This window comes from Euphorbia lathyris, chromosome 3, assembly GCF_963576675.1.
Source record: "Euphorbia lathyris chromosome 3, ddEupLath1.1, whole genome shotgun sequence".
Classification (NCBI taxonomy): Eukaryota; Viridiplantae; Streptophyta; class Magnoliopsida; order Malpighiales; family Euphorbiaceae; genus Euphorbia; species Euphorbia lathyris.
The window spans coordinates 94794696-94808621 of NC_088912.1; the positions used below are offsets into that span (position 1 = coordinate 94794696).

The 13926-nt window shown below is 33.0% G+C and overlaps 1 pseudogene; it reads left to right on the forward strand.

The window, feature by feature from the left end:
- Nucleotides 1-614: 614 nt before the first annotated feature.
- Nucleotides 615-12200, forward strand: LOC136224100 (WAT1-related protein At5g07050-like; annotated as a pseudogene).
- Nucleotides 12201-13926: the final 1726 nt, after the last annotated feature.

The window sequence follows — 13926 nt, forward strand, 5'->3', positions numbered from 1 at the left end:
TAATTTTGGACTTATTATTAATTAATATTTTAAATATTACATCCTTTCAATAATTAAATTAACTAATTATGTGACTCGGTTAATATATATATATATATATATATTAATGTTTTAAAAGAAGTGTAGATTTTTAGTCATAATGTATGAAATTGTACAAATTCAATTCTAATGTTTCCGAGTAAGATTAATTTTAGTCATACGTTAGCAAAAATTTAAAAAGATTAGTTTTCTATTATTTAACTGTCACATTGGACTGCCGAAATAAAATGAATCAGTTTCATAATCTTTTTGTTGATTATTTATAATTATATTAGTAACACAGTAAATATTTTACACAATTCAATAATTTTTATTTTTATTTTTTTTGTAATTAATTTATGTGCCAATTTTTTTTAATTATATTGAAAAACTATTAAATATCTTAAATATAATTTACATTTGGACAGTTAATAATAATCGAAACAATATTTTTAAATTTTCAATAACATATAATTAAAATTGATCACCGTTATCCCAAAAAACTTTTTAATTAAATAGAGTCACAAGTAGTATAAATAGAGCATATACATCATCCAATTTTTCTTTACGAGAAACACAAAAAAAAAAAAAAAAAAACCTTTTTTATTAAGGTTTTTATACAAATTGTTCCTCTCTTCAATTGTAATAAAATGAAGAACCAATTAGAAAGTTGTGTGAGATTTCTTGAAACATCAAAGCCATATTTTGGAATGATTTCATTACAATTTGGATATGCTGGAATGAATATTATTACTAAAGTTTCTCTGAATCATGGTATGAGCCATTATGTTCTTGTAGTTTATCGTCATGCTATTGCTACCGCTGTTATTGCTCCTTTTTCTCTCTGCTTTGAGAGGTAAGCTTTAAACCCGTATTTATATTCGGATTATTTATATTACCTATTTTCCTTAATTTTCAACTTAATTAAGTTTTCTTGTTTTCCTCCAACATTCCAGGAAAAACCAGCCAAGGATTACCTTTCCTATTTTCATGCAAATATTTGTCCTTGGCCTTCTTGGGTAATTACTCTTTCCTGTTCTTATACTTTTTCATTTCTGTACTTAGTCGAACTTCCGAGAAATTCTACTATACTTCTGGAACAATATGCGTACTACTTTACCAGAGATGATCCGTATTAAAAAATGAATGTATGCAAGTGGTGTAGTTGTATTGTTCTAGAAGTATTGTAAAATTTCAGACTATGATTTGACATCAAAGTTTAGGTGATGAAGATTAAAATTTGTGAAAATTCTACAATGGTCCGGACCAATTAAAATATGACTGTTCAGAAGGTGACACGCATCATTTCTAACTTGTTACCGTATGATGGGTCGGGGACAAGTTGGTATTAGACCCCGTAGAATTCAAACTTATATATAGCTACTTCATTCAAAACTTGGGTAAATTATGTCAATGATACCTGAACTTTGATACTTAGATTAGATTTTATCCCAAAAATATATTTGAAGTAATGATGATCAGATGATTTAGTGTATTTTTACCGGTTAGTGACCCGTCAACCCAATGGCGGAGCCAGGAATTGATATATGGGGGGGCTAATTTTAGTCTTACAGGTGGTGGCGTTGGAGTTAGATTTATTGAGTAGGGAAAATGTTTCTGAAGTCCAGTCCGTCATGGGTGAGCAAATTTTTTAGCCTCCAATGCCCTAAAATGTCACTGTTTTCATGTATTGATGCTAAAAAATTAAAAGTATACATCCAAAAAGAAGTTATAATTTCATAAATTCTCAAAAATTAAAAAAAAAAGTGATTTAAGAAAAAAAAAAGTTCAAAATGGTTAAAAAAAATAGAGAGGATATAGAAAATAATTAATAAGAAAAAAAATAAATTAAAAGGAGGTTTAAGAGGCTTCAACACATGACCACTTGTTTTATAACATAGCTCTTAACCAACTCAACCATTTTAACACAACAGCATAAAGATACAAACACGAAAATATAATTTAATTTTAGGGGGGCTATTTAATTCCGAAACTATACTTCTCAATGGTGAAGTCGGCGGCTGGGGGGCCGGAGCCCCCCGAGTCCTGGGCTGGTCCGCCCCTACGTCAACCCGAGTTTCACGAGTTAATTATACCGATGGTCCCTGAACTTTACCATAATTCACATTTTGGTACATGGATTTTATTTTGTCCTATAAATGTAACTCAAGTAAAGGTGGTTGAACAATTTAGTAAATTGGATCGGTTACTGACCGGTCAACATGGGTTTGACCATTTTAAACTAAATATTAGGACTCACCATACACTCAATTGAGTGTATGATGAGTCTCAATTTTTGATTGAGCGTATGATGAGTCTCAATTTTTAATTTAAAATCGTCAAACTCGTGTTGATCGGGCACTGATCGGTCAAATGTATTATATTGTTGAGTCATCTTTACTTGAGGTGTATTCTTTGAAAAAATGAAATCTAAGTACCAAAATGTAAATTATGGTAAAGTTAAGGTACCATTGATGTAATTTACTCATCAAACTCGCATTGACCGGTAGAATATACTAAATTGTCCGATCATCATTACTTCTAGTATATTTTTATAACAAAACATAATCTAGATACTAAAGTGTGAATTAGAGTAAAGTTCGGCTACCATTGATTTAATTCACTCTTCAAAACTTACTAATTTTTGTTTATGATTTTATGATGAAATAATATTTAGACCAGTGATAGACCAAAACTTCTACTATGCTGGGCTGAAATTTACTTCTCCAACTTTCGCATGTGCAATGAGTAACTCCCTTCCTGCAATGACATTTGTGATGGCAATCATCTTCAGGTATACAAGTAATTAATCATCAATGCTGTAATTTATAATTTATGACATTTTTAATATTGAAAAACACTTATGTTTAATTTCTTTTCACTTAAAATTTATTTAATATTTATGAGGTAGAATGGTGTTTGCACGAAATTATAAGGTTGGGTGTACGGATATCTCATTATCTTTTAGGAGATTCGAGCCTTTACTGTTATCAACGTTTTAAACCGGTATAGTAGAGACATTTTAACTCCTTCTCTCTTTCTCTCTAGAATACAATAGCTCAACAGTCTCGTTGTTAGCAACCGATCCATTTTAGTTGCTAAAAACATAAATCTGGTTGCAAAAGTGTATTAGAGACCGATTTAGCAACCAACATTCTGGTTGCTAATTACTGTTTTTCTTGTATTGATCAATCTACATTTAGAAACAACAATTTCTAGCTAGTTTCTTCTTTCAAATGAGAAATGAAAGATGAATTTTGGGACGATATGAAAGTATAGATGAGCGGGTAGTAGATGTAGAGAAACATAACCCTCTACTTTAATAGATTAAGAAACTTATACATGTTAAATTTTTTAAGTAACAAGAAATTAAATATAAAAGTTTTTCGATATTAAAAATGATATAAGTTACAATATTCCTCCACTCGCTTTTAAAATTGACGTATAATAGCGCGCGAGGGAGAAATACTATCTAAAGACAGATTATAATGTTTAATGAAGTGTTCTACGTTGAACCTCCACTCAGAGTCCTAGTATGCTTAACATTGAACTTTGACCACTAACGAAAAAAGAAAACTATTAGGCATATATAACAATCCAAGTGTTAAATTTGAGCTTAATAGCCAACTTGTTCTCTTGCCTTTTCCTCCACTCGGATGCTAGTGATCAAATCACTAAGAGTTATCTCCTTTTGTTTATTTTTGAAATTCGCTCCGAGATAGCAAATTGTCTATGTTGTTTTTTTTCCGCAGTTTGATAAGTATTTTTGTAATAATCATAAAATTGATCGGACAAACAATTCAAAAGATAATAACTTATATTCATCAACTTCATATCTCTCCACAACGTTGTTGCCCTTCTTTAATTATTGTCACACTTTTTATTTCCATCTCTAGAAATTAGAACCATGAAACTTGAATAGCTTATTAAGATCACCAACTTAACTGACGAGCTTGTCTTAGGTAAAACTTTATTTGTTAGAATCTCTCCTTACAATTATTGTTAATTATTTCACTAAAAACCAATACTAAATTCATTGGTTTTTATTGTTAAATCAAAATTGATAAAAAAAAATAATAATTTATAATGGATATGAACAGAATGGAGAAATTAGACATGAAGAAAGTCAGAACCCAAGCAAAATTGGCAGGGACAACAATAACTGTAGGAGGAGCAATGTTGATGACACTATACAAAGGACCAATTGTAGATTTGGTTTGTTCCAAAAATTCTCATTCTGGTAAATCCAATGGTTCTGATTCTAGTGCCAGTAATGATAAAGATTGGCTCAAAGGCTCTATTTTCCTTATTTTTGCCACCCTTGCTTGGTCCTCCTTTTTTGTTTTACAGGTATGTAAGTTTTTCCATTTCATTATAGAATTTTTTACACGCTTCGTACTCAGGGGTATTCGTGTGCGGGATGTATAAAAAAGAATAATAAAAGTGCATTCTTAAGACTTTACTATTAGCTTAAGCCGTTGGCTGTTTGAGTGTGTTTCGTGCCTTTTTTGTGTGGATTGGATCGAATTGTGAGCGTGTCAGTAGCTTTGTTGAAAAACTACAAAAATAGCTAATAACTAAGATCTAACTTCTAATCAAACGAGAGTGTAAAAAGCTTAAAGGACATAAAATGCTTAAAGTTTATGGTGGAACCTAGAAGACTGGTTATGACTACACTAAGATGTGCAAGAGAAAGAATCTAAAAAGAGAAACGTGAACTTGAATTGAATTGAGATGTTTATATTGATCGAACTGAAAGACTAGAGCTAGAGCTTACAAATTGAAAGTAAGATTCAAATGAACAAACTGTGGCTGTAGAATAGCTAGAGTGCGTAATGTGAGAATTGTTTGAATTCCATTAAGGTTTGATTTGATTGATTTCATTGGTATTGAATTGGTTGAGTTGGATCTTTCTTTCTCTCTATTTTCTCCCTTAAATACTGCTTCGTGGTGCTGATAACTGCTGCTCCCACATTCTCTCTCCAATACCCCACGTTCTCTTCATTGTATCTCTCTGCGCAACGGGCTCTGGTTCCTTTTGTGGATTCACACCACGTCCCTAAACCACCCACGTTCTTATCCCACATTTACATCCCACGTTTATGTCAATTCGTGGAGTAAGTTGCCGTTGTGAAGAAACTCTGCTTCTTCCGTCGTGTGGCCAGCTTGTTCTGTTTCTCACGGGTCGCGCTAACTGAGCTCCATTCTTTGGCTCTTTCTCTTGCTGGCGCTTTGTCTATGTTGATCCTTCTCAGTTAGTCCCAACATAACTATAGGGGAAACAGAGTGGTTAGAGGCTTTTTCTTCATAAGCATGTGAATTCTCATATTCAAGTTATTTATAATAATAGTATGTCCAATATCATGTATATATTATCTATTTTGGTCCGAAATCTTATTTCTTAGGACTCATATTATGGCTTTAAAAAACACATTTACATGTGTTGGAAACACATCCTGCTAATGTAATCTAGTTCTAGTCATCAAGGACATGTTTAATTAGGACCATTATGGATTTAAGCACCCATTAATCATTAGAAAAAATACATGGAAGTTATATACAACCTTTAATTTTCTACAAAAGCACCCAGAAATCATAAATTGAGCACTAATATAGCACCTCAAGGACCCATGTCAATCATTCCCTAGATATGTCCCTTCTAGCCATTCACTCTTATTTCTTATGTGGGATGCATCTTATTCACACGCTCATCACCATCTTATAAGGCTGCTCTTTACTCCTTTCCACCTCGACATTAGTACCTCTTAAACTAGGTCAGTACACATTGCGTATAAAAAATAGTTTGAGAAAGTTTTTCCTCCATTGATAGTCCTTTTTTTTTCGTAAAAATGACATTGTATCAGAACAAGAACAAAACTAACAATTTGAGAAAATATAAAGAAAATAGACACATAAATATACGTGGAAAATCTGCAAACAAATTAGGGTAAAAATCACATGCTAGGAGATAAACTTTACTATGCAAAATTGTAGGAGTTACACCCCGACTCTAATTTACAAGAAAATACTAATGAGAATGTTTCTTGTGAAAAAGGAGAAAAAAACTATAAAACTATCTATGTTTTTCTCTCAAACACAATTGCAAGCATGAAATACTATTTTTTAAGGATGAATTCTTGTGAACTCGGTTATTTCTTATATAGGAAGATTGGTTGCATATATACCAATCATTTCCTATCATAATACATGAATTAATTTATGCATGTCAACTATTTTCTTGATTATGAAACATTTTCATCTGTTGCTCATACATATGTCCGAGATTTTTATGCCACATCATTGAAAAAAATTTATTTGAATTTATTGAAGAAAAATATACTTCTCCTTCTTGCATAGTCTCTCCGTTTAACATGTATGATCTAGCAATTAAATTTTCTCCCTTAACTTTTATGATCCCTTTCTCTACAATAACTTCGAGGTCATCTAATTTGCCTAATGGCAATATGTTATTTTTAAGAACTTTCATATGTCGCACATCTCAAATGGTGTGAATGGTACCATCATGTAACTTTAATTTAATGGTCGCAATACCGACAGTCTTCAAGGAATGATCATTTCAACTGTGTATAGATCCTTCAGGCAGGTTCATAATCTTGAAACAAATCCCTTCACGATATCATTTGAAAAGTGGCTCACGAGTCAATGAACCATACATCAATAATTTTGTTCTTGCCTTTGTATGTTGTCGCGGCTTCACCGCTGTTTGAGGTACGTGCTACATTTTCGCAAGGATTAGAATTGTTGTTTAAACTTAAACAATCGTTCCTTAGGTGACCCTTTTTGCCGCAATTGCAGCACTTCATGTTCTTCTTACTCCTAAATTTTGATTTACCATAATTTAGGCTCCCACTTGAGCCACGTTCTGTAGATCTACCTCTCACCATGGTTAATGCCTCCATTTATTGTGAAATGGCCATTCTATCCTCTTTGTTCTTGTATAAATTTTCTTCTTCTAGGATAGCAGTTGCAATATCATCAAAGACTAAAATTTCCATGATGGAATTATTTGTTAAATTCATGATGAATTAATCATACGAATCAGGTAGACTTTGAAGTAGTATTTCAACACGTTCATCAGTTGGTATTATATGTCTAGCGAATTAAGTTGAGAAAATAGTGTATTCAAAGTGGTGATGTGCTCTGTCACCGAAGTGGATTCTAGCATTTGTACAATTTTTTCTTAAGGAAATTTTTGTTGTGAAGGGATTTGGGCTCATACAATCTTGTGAAATGTTCCTAGATCTCCTTCTCAATTTTCTTCTCCTCTATGCTAGACAATATCTCATCTGCTAATGTAAAATGGAGATTTGCAATAATATTCTCGTCCACCTCGTTTCGTTTGTTATGTATGACTTTTGCTGACCTTTGTATGATGGCCACTAGACAATTGTCTTTTCCCAAGACACCCTTTTATCTTTAATTTCCACAATGAGAAAATTTCTCCCATTGAATTTTTGAATCTCATATTTTACCATCATTACTTATATCACAATTTACTAAGCAATGTAACCAAAGCCTTGATACCACTTGTTGTAAAAATAACATCGGATTAGAGCAAGAACACATCTAATCGTTTGAGAAAATAATAAAGATAATTAGATACACAAATATATGTGGAAACCCCCCCTCCCAAAAAAACAAATTAGGGTAAAAACCATGGGCAATGACACAAACTTTACTATGAACAAATTATAAGAGTTACAACATCTCACTAATTTGCCAATGAAAAAAAAAAAAAGGAGTTACAACCTCTCTCTAATTTACAAGTAAATATTAATCACAGTCTAGATTGTGAAATAGGAGAAACAATATAAAACTAATAAACTATCTGCGTTTTTCTCTTAAATACAATTAGGAGCGTGCATTTTATTAGGATGAATATGAAATCATTGCTTTCTTATATAGGAAGAAATGTTGCATCTATACCAATCATTTCTGATGGTAATGCATGAATTAATTTATGCCATTCATGCATGTCAATTATTTTCTTGGTTATGTATTACTTTCGAATATAAATTTTCTTTTTGAAATAATGTCAAGTTTTATTAACTTAAATCAAATGAAAGAATATTGCTAAGAAATGGTGGTGGACATGCCTACTCACCTCGAACAGACACAGAATTGACCGCTTTTACTAGAGCATGGGCAGCCGAATTCGTTCAACGTTTAATAAATGAGATACAGCACAACTATAAATCTCGTAATAAATGTATACAATCAGAAATAATGTCAACTAAATACGAATGACCTTCTAAACTCATTTGAATTGCATTGATTATGACGAGACAATCCGACTAAATTTGAATTTTCTCATTGGGGCGATGCATCTTAATCCAACTTAAAGCTTTTTGATAGTCATGGCCTTAGCTTGCTGAGGACTAATATTTCCTTGAAAAACTCTCATCTTAGCTATTAATGCATTCTCATAACTTGACGATGTCATAGATGGAAAAAGAACTTTTGATGCAAGAATTGAAAAGAAAAGAAAAAACATGTCAAAGGATGGGTAAATTTCATTAATGGTGTACAACCTTTGTCCCATTTCACACTTTGGTGTACAACCTTCAATTTGTCACACTAATATATACGAACTTATAGGTGACCTCCTACTTTGGTATATAGCAGGTAAAAATAACCGGTCAACGCAAAGTCAACGTGCCACATCAACATTTTGACCGGTCAAAGAGTCAAAATTTGGCACCTAATATAAAAATTACTTCTATACCCTCATCTTCTTCCTTCTTCCTTCCCCTTTCCCTTTCCCTTTCTCCCTCTAAGTCCTCTCTCTACCTTATTTCACTCTCTACTAAAATCAGAAATAATATTTGTCAACCAAAATTACTATCTTAAAATATTATTCAAAGAATTATAATAATTTAATTATAATAAAAGTGGGACAGCAGCTTAATTATCTTTTGTCAAGTTGAATTTAGCTAGTAATTAAAAAAAAATGAAAGGAACCTAGCTAGTAGTTTATAAAACCCAGTAAACGTGTGAAGCAGCTTAATTACCTTATTGTGGGAGGATTTGATTTCTTAACATTCCATATTCTTATATATGCCACTGAGTAAGCTATTTGGCAAACAAGAAAACGGGAGAGAAGAAGCGCCGCAGCAGAGACAGAGATGATAATTTACATCTTCAAAAAAATTCATGAAATGTCCCCTCAAAGTTACATGCAACTTCTCAACTTGTTTTCCAGTTACAGCTCCGGTTTAATTCATAAAACAGAGTTGTAGAAATCCATCATCTCTCTAATTTCATATGACGTTCTGGGAATGTGGGAGAAAAATCCAATTTCTACATCAACCTGGAAATTACTCCAATTAACAGACTTTAGTATAGAGCTCGGAAAAACTTGGGGAAACATGTTCCAATTTTTCCTGATGTCTTTTTTACTTATTTAATGTTTCAATATAAAGCTTGGAAAATACGGGGAGAGAATTAACAGTATTCAATAAGCTAAAAATTACAACCTTTCAGTATGATTTCTCTTTTTGGGAGAGATAGAAATAAGGTAGAGAGAGAGGAGTTAGAAAGAGAAAGGGGAAGGAGGAATGAAGAAGGAGGAAGAAGAGGAGGGTATAGAAGTAGTTTCATGTTAGATAGTCAAATTTTTACTCTTTGACCGGTCAAAATGCTGATGTGGCGTGTTGATTTTGTGTTGACCGGTCATTTTTACCTGCTATACACCAAAGTGGAAGGTCACCTATAAGTTCGTACATATTAGTGAGACAAATTGAAGGTTGTACACCAAAGTGTGAAATTGGGCAAATGTTGTACACCATTGATGAAATTTACCCGTCAAAGGACAAGACAAAACCAAATGTGTCAGATAACAAGACTCATATCCCTTGAAAAGCAGCGGAGATAAAAGAATTCCAAATTCCCATTTTAATCAACATTGTTTAACTCATCTTCTTCTCTATTGGGCATTCCTCTGTTTTTCTCTTATATTCATGCTTCATACCTCAAGTTTTTAGTTTATAAGGATGTTCTAATATAAATTAATTAACTAATACTACACTCTTTAGCTTGAATCCGATAAATCAGATGTGTGTTTACATACGACCTTTAGTCATGAAGCGTGTACAACCACAGTTTCACTCTAGTTATAATTGTTACACTGAACTCTTAGTACTTTAATCGATTAATAAGACTCGGATATCTTATTAAAGAATTATTTAAAATTAGGATATCTTATTAAAGAATTATTTAAAGTTAATAATTTTATCGACTCTAATTATTACAACAGACTAAAGCATTGAAGACGTACAAGAATCACCAGCTATCACTAACAACACTAGTCTGCTTTATGGGAACTATACAAGCCATAGTTGTGACCTTAGTTATGGAACTCAAACCCAATGCTTGGAGTATTGGATGGGATATGAATCTACTTGCTGCAGTCTATACTGTAAGTAATTATTCTCTTTTCCTTAATAAATCTATCAAATATCAAAGTTTTAATTATTTGGATTTTGTTTAATTAATTGTTCCTACCTTGTTTATTTGAAATTATTATAGGGAATTGTGACATCAAGCATTTCATACTATATCCAAGGATTGGTGATAAAGAAAAAAGGACCTGTTTTTGCTTCTGCTTTTAACCCATTAGTGATGATTATTGTTGCTATCATGGGTTCCTTCATCTTATCAGAAAAGATATTTCTTGGAGGGTAATTAATAATTAACTAAGCTTCCTCTATATCTTAATTTGTTTATTAATTAAATTTGTGATTCTATATATATATATATATACTATTGTTTGTGCCTTCCTTGTGTGGATTGGATTGCGAGCGTATCAGTAGCTTTGTCAAAAAAATACAAAAAGAGCTAAAAACTAAGATCTAAGATCTAACTTCTAATCAAACGAAAGTGTAAAAAGCTTAAAGGACATAAAAGTGCATAAAGTTCGTAGTGGAATCTAGAAGACTGATTATGATTACACTAAGATGTTGCAAAAGAGAGAACTCAAAGGGAAAAACATTGCTTGCATTGTATTTGAATGGTTTCATTGATAAAACTGAGTGACTAGAGCCAGAGCTTACAAATTGAAAGTTAAATTCGAATGAACAAACTAAGGCTGTAGAATAACTGGAGTCCGTAACTGTCGTGCCCACGTTCCTGTTCCACTAACCCATGTTTCTCTAGTTAGCTCCCTTTGTGCGAAGAGCTCTATTTCTTTACAGATTGCCCACGTTCTTGCTCCACGTTCTTCCAGCTTTGGTTCGTGGATCGAGCTGCGGCTCTTTAAAACTCTGCTTCTTCTATCGTTTTTTGGTCAACCTACTCTGTTTCCTGCGGATGGTATTGATTGAGAAGTGTTCTCCGGCGCTTCCTCTATCTGGAACTTTCTCTACATTGATCCCTTTCAATTAGTTCCCGCGTAATTAGCGGGGAAACAACTATTGATATCAATTTTTGACACGACAACTCGATTATACAGACAATTCACTTAACACGAAATTTTTTTATCTCATTTATATCATATATAATCACGTGCAATGTATAGATAACAAGTGGCATATCTAGATTCATTGTAAGTGGTGCTTGGAGTGATGTACGAGTGCTCAGTTTGATATTTTTTGGATGTTTTTTTGTAAAAAAAACGTTCCATACACAGCTCCTATAAGGTCTTTCATCATTTTCGGACGACTATTGGATGTTCTTACTTCCCCTGGATGTGTCATTGTTGATCGCATAACAGGATAATTATAACACGATCACCAGGGACTGCAAGGGATGTGAGGGTGGCTTGATTTTTACCACAAACGTGTTAATTTTTTTCTAATCCGGTTAATGATTTTATGTGGATGCAGTGTGGTTGGCTCATTGCTGATAGTGATAGGATTATACGCAGTCCTATGGGGAAAGCACAAAGAGAAAATGGAAGACTCTGAGGATGATGAAATACTTGATCCTGTGAAGGAAGTACATGCAAATGCAAATGCAAATGCAAATGCATGGAAATTCAATTTCAATAATCGATGATATTGAAGCTAGTCAACAAATTGAATTTCACAAGTTGTCTTCAATGCAAATTTTGACTATTCCCAATCTTCAGCTTGCAATTAAAGGCTCCAAACCCTAGATCAATAATTATCAATTCAAAGAGAATAATCTATTAAAGAATTCGTATTCTTATCAAATTGTATTCAATAACCTTCTATTTTTATCCAATTGCATTCAATATCTTATTCTTGTTTCAATAACTCCAAAACATCAAATGTCTCGTGAACTTTCAAAAGTTCCTAATTATTTATCTTTTTGATATGTGGTGGAACAGCTCTCCTATTTTCTGCATCCAACGAATTCTATTGATAAATAAGGGGTTATTAAATGCAATTGGACAAAAAAGAGGTCATTTAAAACTTTAAAAGCTCATGGTGCATTTGGAGTTTTGGGCCAAATATAAGGAACAACAGATATATTAGGCCTAATTAATATGTGTTACCGTATTTCTCGATAATTGATCATTGATCGAAGTTTCGGTCACCTGAAATCACAACAACCGTCAGAAAAGGGGCCGAAGTCCGGTAAACCCTCTTCGATGCTAAAGTCAATCATATTATAGAGAATATCAAAACTGAATGAATGAAGTCAAATGATTAAGAAATCAGATACCTGGAGTCTTAGAATACTTCTGCTATTTATAGATAATTAGAAATGTATATTGGATACATGGCAGCTTATGATAGGTCTTTGGACCCTATCTTTATGTGCCAATGTATTTATGAAAGTAAGGAGTGTGTATTTGGAGTCCAGCGTGTTGATTGGTCCACGTGTCTCCGAACACTCCTCTAAAGACCACCTTCGGTAATATTGAGATGCCTGAAGCTTTGACTTCGGTCAAGCTTCGGTTGAGACTAACCATTACCATTATCTTGAGAAATTTCTAATTAGTATGGTAATGCATTCTCAATTGAGAAATTTTATTGAGAAATTTTATTCAGGCAGACTAATCTTTCTATTGGCTTTTCTTGCTATATTATGGATTCTCTACTCTTTTGGCTACTCAAGGAAGATTGCAGACCATATAAGATCATCATCTATTGTCATTAGTCATGCAGGTAAGCTATTTTTTGTATGTTTTTACTCGACATTTGGTAGATTTAGGGTCTTCCTATCAAGTTTTCTTGCTGCAATATTCACGAATACTATTTAATTAAGATTCACTACATTGTGTATTGTGGAAAATTGTTCTAAAAGTCTTCTATATAGTGTTATATGATCGACTGATATCAACTACATCCCCCCTCTTTTTGTGTGTGTGTGTTCTTCTAGTGCTGAGTATTATTGTGAACAATAAAGTGATGATGCTGTCAGTCTAGGTTTGAAGGTCGATGTATCAATCAAGGGATAAGTTTCAATTTTGCCCCTATATAGTTTCTTCTGGGGACATTGATCCCAAGCTCGAATACAGTCCGTTGAGCGCATATTTCGAAAGGATTCAATAGGCCATTCACTCGAAACCAGAAGAATGAATACGAACAGGGATGAAACCAAAAGACGGAACACGAACACCAACAAACTCATATAATAAATGATGCAGATTGAAAGCGATAAATGGAGGTTTTAATCGTAAACCAACAAAGAGTTTTTTCTCTAGCTAAACTAGAAGGAGTGAATCCCAATAACAAGGTATAAACCTCAGTTCTCAAAGAGAATAATGTTGATTGATAAAAGTTGCCGTCATTCTTACAAAATGAGGGTTTAAATACTCCCCTCTAATAATGACAAAAGACAAAGATTACCCCTACTAGGGTTACATTCAGGTTATCGACTGAAGGGTAAAATGGGTGATACGCCCCGACAATCGGTACAATGGTACAGGTACGGATTGTCAGGGTTGTTGGTGAATTACTTCGGGAGCAAGTAGTCCGA